The sequence below is a fragment of the Lolium rigidum genome, chromosome 7, assembly GCF_022539505.1.
Source record: "Lolium rigidum isolate FL_2022 chromosome 7, APGP_CSIRO_Lrig_0.1, whole genome shotgun sequence".
NCBI lineage: Eukaryota > Viridiplantae > Streptophyta > Magnoliopsida > Poales > Poaceae > Lolium > Lolium rigidum.
The window spans coordinates 248,165,626-248,171,625 of record NC_061514.1 but is presented as its reverse complement, the minus strand read 5'-3'; the positions used below and the strand labels follow the sequence as shown (position 1 = coordinate 248,171,625).

General features: G+C 53.1%; 1 pseudogene; it reads left to right on the top strand.

Moving 5' to 3' along the window:
• The first annotated feature begins 363 nt into the window (after positions 1 to 363).
• LOC124672615 lies at positions 364 to 1,959 on the top strand (annotated as a pseudogene).
• Positions 1,960 to 6,000: the final 4,041 nt, after the last annotated feature.

Sequence of the window (6,000 nt, the reverse complement as noted above, 5' to 3'; positions counted from 1 at the left end):
CACTTAGGTCATATGAATTCTACATATTTTCACTATTTTGTTCCTATATCTCATACACGCTAGTGGAGTTCAGATCTGCAGCGTGGTCCATCTTCATGTCCATGTGGCCTACCGTCTCTTATTTCAATGGATATCAATCACTTGTCTCTAATAACACATCTGCTCCAAATCCTCCTTGTGACGTTGAGAGGAGTATGAGGTGGGTGCCTTCAAGCGTTGGCGTTTGCCGCTTAATCACCTCTGACTATAAAAGGGAAGAGAGACTGAGATTCTTGGCACGCGAGCATTTGAACGATCATCGGTGTAGGCTCATACCACACGCAGAACACAAGACAGGCCGTGTCAGTACTACTGAGTAGCGCCATGGATCATCTGCCACTAGCGATTATCCCGTCTTCGCCGGAGGGAAAGAGGGTCGTGGACGCGTACAAGAAGGCGGTGACCACGGTGGCCACGGCGGCCGCGTACGTGATGCTGGCGCGCGGCATGGCGCGGGAGCTCCTGCCCGACGAGCTGCGCGCCGCGGTGCGCTGGGGCGCGGAGCTGGTGCGCGCCCGCCTCGGCCGCACCCGCGACAAGAAGCACCGCGAGACCAACACCGTCGTCATCCGCCGCAACGTCGAGTTCAACACCGAGAACCACCTCTTCTCCGCGGCGCTCACGTACCTGGCCAGCGTCATCGACCCACGCACCATGCGCCGGCTCTGCGTCGCGCGCTCTAAGGACAAGGAGACCGACGGGAGCAGCAGCTGGAGCACAAGCCTGCGCATGGAGCCAGGGGGCTCAACCACCGACACCTTTGACGGCCGTGTTCACGTGGACGTCGGCCGGCACCGACGACAACAAGGACGGCGGAGGCCACTGGGGTCCCCGCGAGACCACCCTGGAGCTCAGCTTCTTCGCGGAGCACACGGACAGCGCGCTTGAGAGGTACGTGCCGTTCGTCATGTCCACCGCGGAGCAGCTGCAGCGGCAAGACCGCTCGCTCAAGATCTTCCTCAACGAGGGGGGCTGGAACGGCATCAACCACCACCACCCGGCCACGTTCGACACCCTCGCCATGGACCTGTCCCTGAAGCAGGCCATCATCGACGACATCGACCGGTTCCTCAAGCGGAAGGAGTACTACCTGCGGATCGGCAAGGCGTGGAAGCGCGGCTACCTTCTCTACGGCCCGCCCGGCACCGGCAAGTCAAGCCTGGTCGCTGCCATGGCTAACTACCTCAGGTTCAACCTCTACGACCTCGATCTCTCCAAGGTGTACGACAACTCAAATCTTCACAGGCTGCTCATGGACATGCCCAATAAGTCCATCCTCGTCATCGAGGACATTGACTGCTGCTTCGACGCCAAATCAAGGGAAAAGCGCAAGACACCCAAGCCGCCGGCCGATGGCGACAACAACTCCATCGCCACAGACGACGACAACGATGACGACGAAATGCACGACATGGGAGCTTACCGCCAGCACAACATAACTCTTTCCGGGCTGCTCAACTTCATCGACGGGCTCTGGTCCACCAGCGGCGAGGAGCGCATCATCATCTTCACCACCAACTACAAGGACCGCCTCGACCCGGCGTTGCTGCGGCCGGGGCGCATGGACATGCACATCCACATGGGCTACTGCGGCTGGGAAGCATTCCAGACGCTAGCCCACAACTACTTCGATGTGGACGACCATGCTCTGTTCCCGGAGATACAAGCTCTGCTAACCAAGGTGGAGGCGACCCCCGCTGAGGTGTCCGAGATGCTGCTACGGAGCGAGGACGTCGAGACTGCGATGCCAGGGCTTGTGAAATTCCTCCAAAACAAGCAGAGGCGTGGTGGGATAAGGAAAGTGACAGAAATCAAGAACGACCAAGCAGCACCAGAGAAGGAAATGAAGTAAATGTTGTCGGTTTCGGCATCCTCTCTTTCAGGAATCCAAGTTATACGAGTCGTGACATGTTCAGCAAATCAGGAGTATGAAATATCTATCCGGCGTCTTCAGAGTATATGTTTTTGGCTTGTTGCTTATGTAATGGTAAACATTCCCTATGTAATTCACTAGTTGTATACTTGTGTTGGCTATCTGTTTCTTCGAGCTTTCGGGTCTGTCTATCCTCAGGCGTCTTGAAATTACAAAATTCACAGTGACTTCTAGTTTCAGCCATTGATAATGGATCCTGCATTGTGATGCTCTCGAATGAGACTGAAGTGGCACTTTGGGTTAATTAGTAACAGTGACAACACAGAAATCTGGAATCCTAGTGATGTGAGTCGGAACATTTTCAGGGAATCGGGAGTATGAAATATCTATCTGGCATCTTCGAGTATACTACCTCTGCACGCTTCGGGGAACCATGGAAAGTTTCTTTCCATTATGCACGCTTTCTGCTGAGACGAGCTTGGGCTCCGATCATACCCCGCTCATCTTCAACTCCGGGGAAGGGCTGCCGGAGCGAAGTAGCCGCTTCTTCTTCGAAACTGGGTGGTTCGAACGCCAGGAGTTCCTTCCCATGCTTCAAAACACCTGGTGCAATCTCTCCTCCAAGGTGGGTGGCCGTGATATCATAGACTGGTGGCAGTTTATGTCTGGTTCACTGCGTCAACACCTCCGGGGTTGGGCCCAAAACCTGCGAGTGGACAGCAAACAAGAGAAAGAGAACCTGATGGCCCAAATTATGCAGCTTGACGTACAGGCAGATACTACTGGCTTGGTTGAGGAGGAGTGGGCACAAAGATACTATCTCGAAGACCAACTCCTGCAAATCGTTAGTTCGGAGGAGGAATATTGGCGCCAAAGAGGAAGGGTCAAATGGGCACTCCAAGGTGATGCGAATACGGCGTATTTTCACGCGGTGGCCAACGGTAGGAGAAGAAAATGTACGATTTCTTCTCTCAACCTTGGGAACGAAACCACCAACGACCCCAGGAAGATTCAAACTGCGATTTACGAGTTCTACCGTGACCTTCTCGGATCGGCAGGGAGCCGTTCCTGTGGTCTGTCTCCTAGGACTTGGCCTCCCACTGCTCAAGTGTCAACTGATGATAACAACCAGCTCATGATCACCTTCTCGGAGGAGGAGTTGGAGTCTGTCGTGCGGGAGATGAAATCCGATACGGCTCCTGGCCCTGACGGCTTCCCTGTGCTTTTCTTCAAACGCTTCTGGCCCAATGTCAGACTCGGGGTACTCCACATCCTTAATGATTTCATGCTCGGTCGCATTGATATCTCACGGCTGAACTTCGCCATCCTTACCTTAATTCCCAAAGTCCCTGGGGCGGACTTAGTCTCGCAGTTTCGTCCAATCGCTCTCATCAACGTGATTTTCAAAATCGTCTCCAAGGCGTTTGCGTACCGTCTAGACCCCATTGCTCATAAGACGATAAGTCTCAATCAAACGGCCTTCATTAAAGGGAGAAACTTGCTTGAAGGACCGCTGGCGCTTATTGAAATTGTTCATGAGCTGCGCTCCAAGAAGCTAGGAGGTATCCTCCTCAAGCTTGATTTCGAGAAGGCTTACGACCGGGTCAACCGGGACTTCCTGGGGGAAGTGCTTCGGTGCAAAGGGTTTGAAGAAGCTTATATCCACAGAGTGCTGCAACTTGTCTCCGGTGGACAAACCGCCATCTCCATTAACGGCGTTATAGGCCCATACTTCAGGAACAAAAGAGGGGTACGCCAGGGGATCCGCTATCTCCTCTCCTGTTTAATTTCATTGGCGAGGCACTATCTGGTATTCTCTCTGCCGCGGGGGCGGCAGGACACTTACAGGGTGTGGTCCCCCACTTGATTCCTGGTGGGATCTCCCACCTCCAGTACGCGGACGATACGCTCATCCTCATCCAAAACTCGGAAGAAAACATCGCCAACCTCAAATTTCTGTTGATGTGCTTTGAAGACATGTCAGGCCTGAAGATCAACTATCATAAGAGTGAAGTAATCGTGATGGGCCAACCCCCAGAAGAACAACATCGTATTGCGAATAAGCTTAATTGCAAACGGGGAGCCTTTCCTTTTATGTATTTGGGGCTCCCTATTTCGGACAGAAAGCTCCGCCTGGAACAATGGCTGTTTTTGGTACGCAAGCTCGCTGGTAGAACTGAACCGTGGTTGAGTAAACTCCTTACTTCCGGGGGCAGATTGATTCTGGCAAACGCTTGCCTGGACAGTATTCCCATCTTCGCCATGGGCCTCTTTCTCCTGCATGACGGGATTCATGCTAGATTCGACTCACATCGCTCCAAGTTCTTCTGGGAAGGAGCGGGCAATAAACGCAAGTACCATATGGTTAACTGGCCTGCGGTCTGCCGGCCGAAATCTGCGGGGGGTTTAGGCCTGCTTAACTCCAAAAAGATGAACATTGCCCTTCTGTCCAAATGGATTTGGAAGCTTTACCAGGATGAGGCTTCGATTTGGGCGAAGATCATCAGAGCCAAATATCGCGACGCCGATAATCTGTTCGAGGGCTCAGGGCAAGGGGCCTCGCAATTTTGGAAAAGCTTGCATAAAATTAAGCATTTCTTCAAGCTTGGTGCGAAACACATCATTGGGGATGGTCGACGCATGTTCTTCTGGACCGACTGGTGGTGCAGTGAACAACCCATCAAAGAGCGCTTCCCTGATCTTTTTAACATATGTGACAATCCTAACCTTTCGGTGGCTGAGGCCCTGGAAACTGGGGAGCTCTTCATCACCTTCCGGCGCTCCCTTAGTCCGGAAGGAAGGCGGCAGTGGATAGACCTTGGGATGCTGGTGGAGCCCTTCACCCTCTCTAGCGCTAAGGACAAGGTGGCCTGGCACTTAGAACCCTCGGGTACTTTCTCGGTGCAATCGCTGTACGCCAAGCTCTCGCAAGGGGCGACGGTTGCGCATCATAAGGATGTTTGGTCAGCCAAGGTACCCCTGAAGATCAAGATTTTCGCTTGGCAGCTCATCATTGATAGATTACCATCAAGCCAACAGATCGCGACTCGCCATGGCCCTGCCTCGGGCAATTGCGCCCTTTGCGGACAGTTGGAAGATGCTGGGCTGATGTCTACGGGAGCTTCTATTCTTGTAGACAGTGTTGGGCCTCCAAGAGCAGAGGTTTGTAGAACAGCAGCAAGTTTCCCTTAAGTGGATCACCCAAGGTTTATCGAACTCAGGGAGGAAGAGGTCAAAGATATCCCTCTCATGCAACCCCGCAACCACAAAGCAAGAAGTCTCTTGTGTCCCCAACACACCTAATAGGTGCACTAGTTCGGCGAAGAGATAGTGAAATACAGGTGGTATGAATAAGTAGTAGCAACAGCACCAGAAAAGTGCTTTGCCCAGTGATACGTCTCCAACGTATCGATAATTTCTTGTGTTCCATGCCACATTATTGATGTTATCTACATGTTTTATGCACACTTTATGTCATATTCGTGCATTTTCTGGAACTAACCTATTAACAAGATGCCGAAGTGCCAGTTCCTGTTTTCTGCTGTTTTTGGTTTCGTAAATCCTAGTAACGAAATATTCTCGGAATCGGACGAAATCAACGCCAAAGATCTTAGAATCCCGGAAGCATCCAGAACACACGAGAGGGATCGAGAGGGGGCCACGAGGCCACCAAACCCTACCCCGGCGCGGCCAAGGGGGGGCGCGCCCCCTAGGGTGTGGGCCCCCTTCGACCTTCTCCGCGCCGCCTCCGCCTATAAAAAGCCCCTGGATCAGAAAACCCGATAACAATTGACGAAACCCACGGAAACCTGCCGGAGCCGCCGCCATCGCGAAGCCAAGATCCGGGGGACAGGAGTCTCCGTTCCGGCACCCGCCGGAGCGGGGAAGTGCCCCGGAAGGCTTCTCCATCGACACCGCTGCCATCTCCACCGCCATCTTCATCACCGCTGCTGCTCCCATGAGGAGGGAGTAGTTCTCCATCGAGGCTCGGGGCTGCACCGGTAGCTATGTGGTTCATCTCTCTCCTATGTGTTTCAATACAATAATCTCATGAGCTGTCCTACATGATTGAGATTCATATGATGATG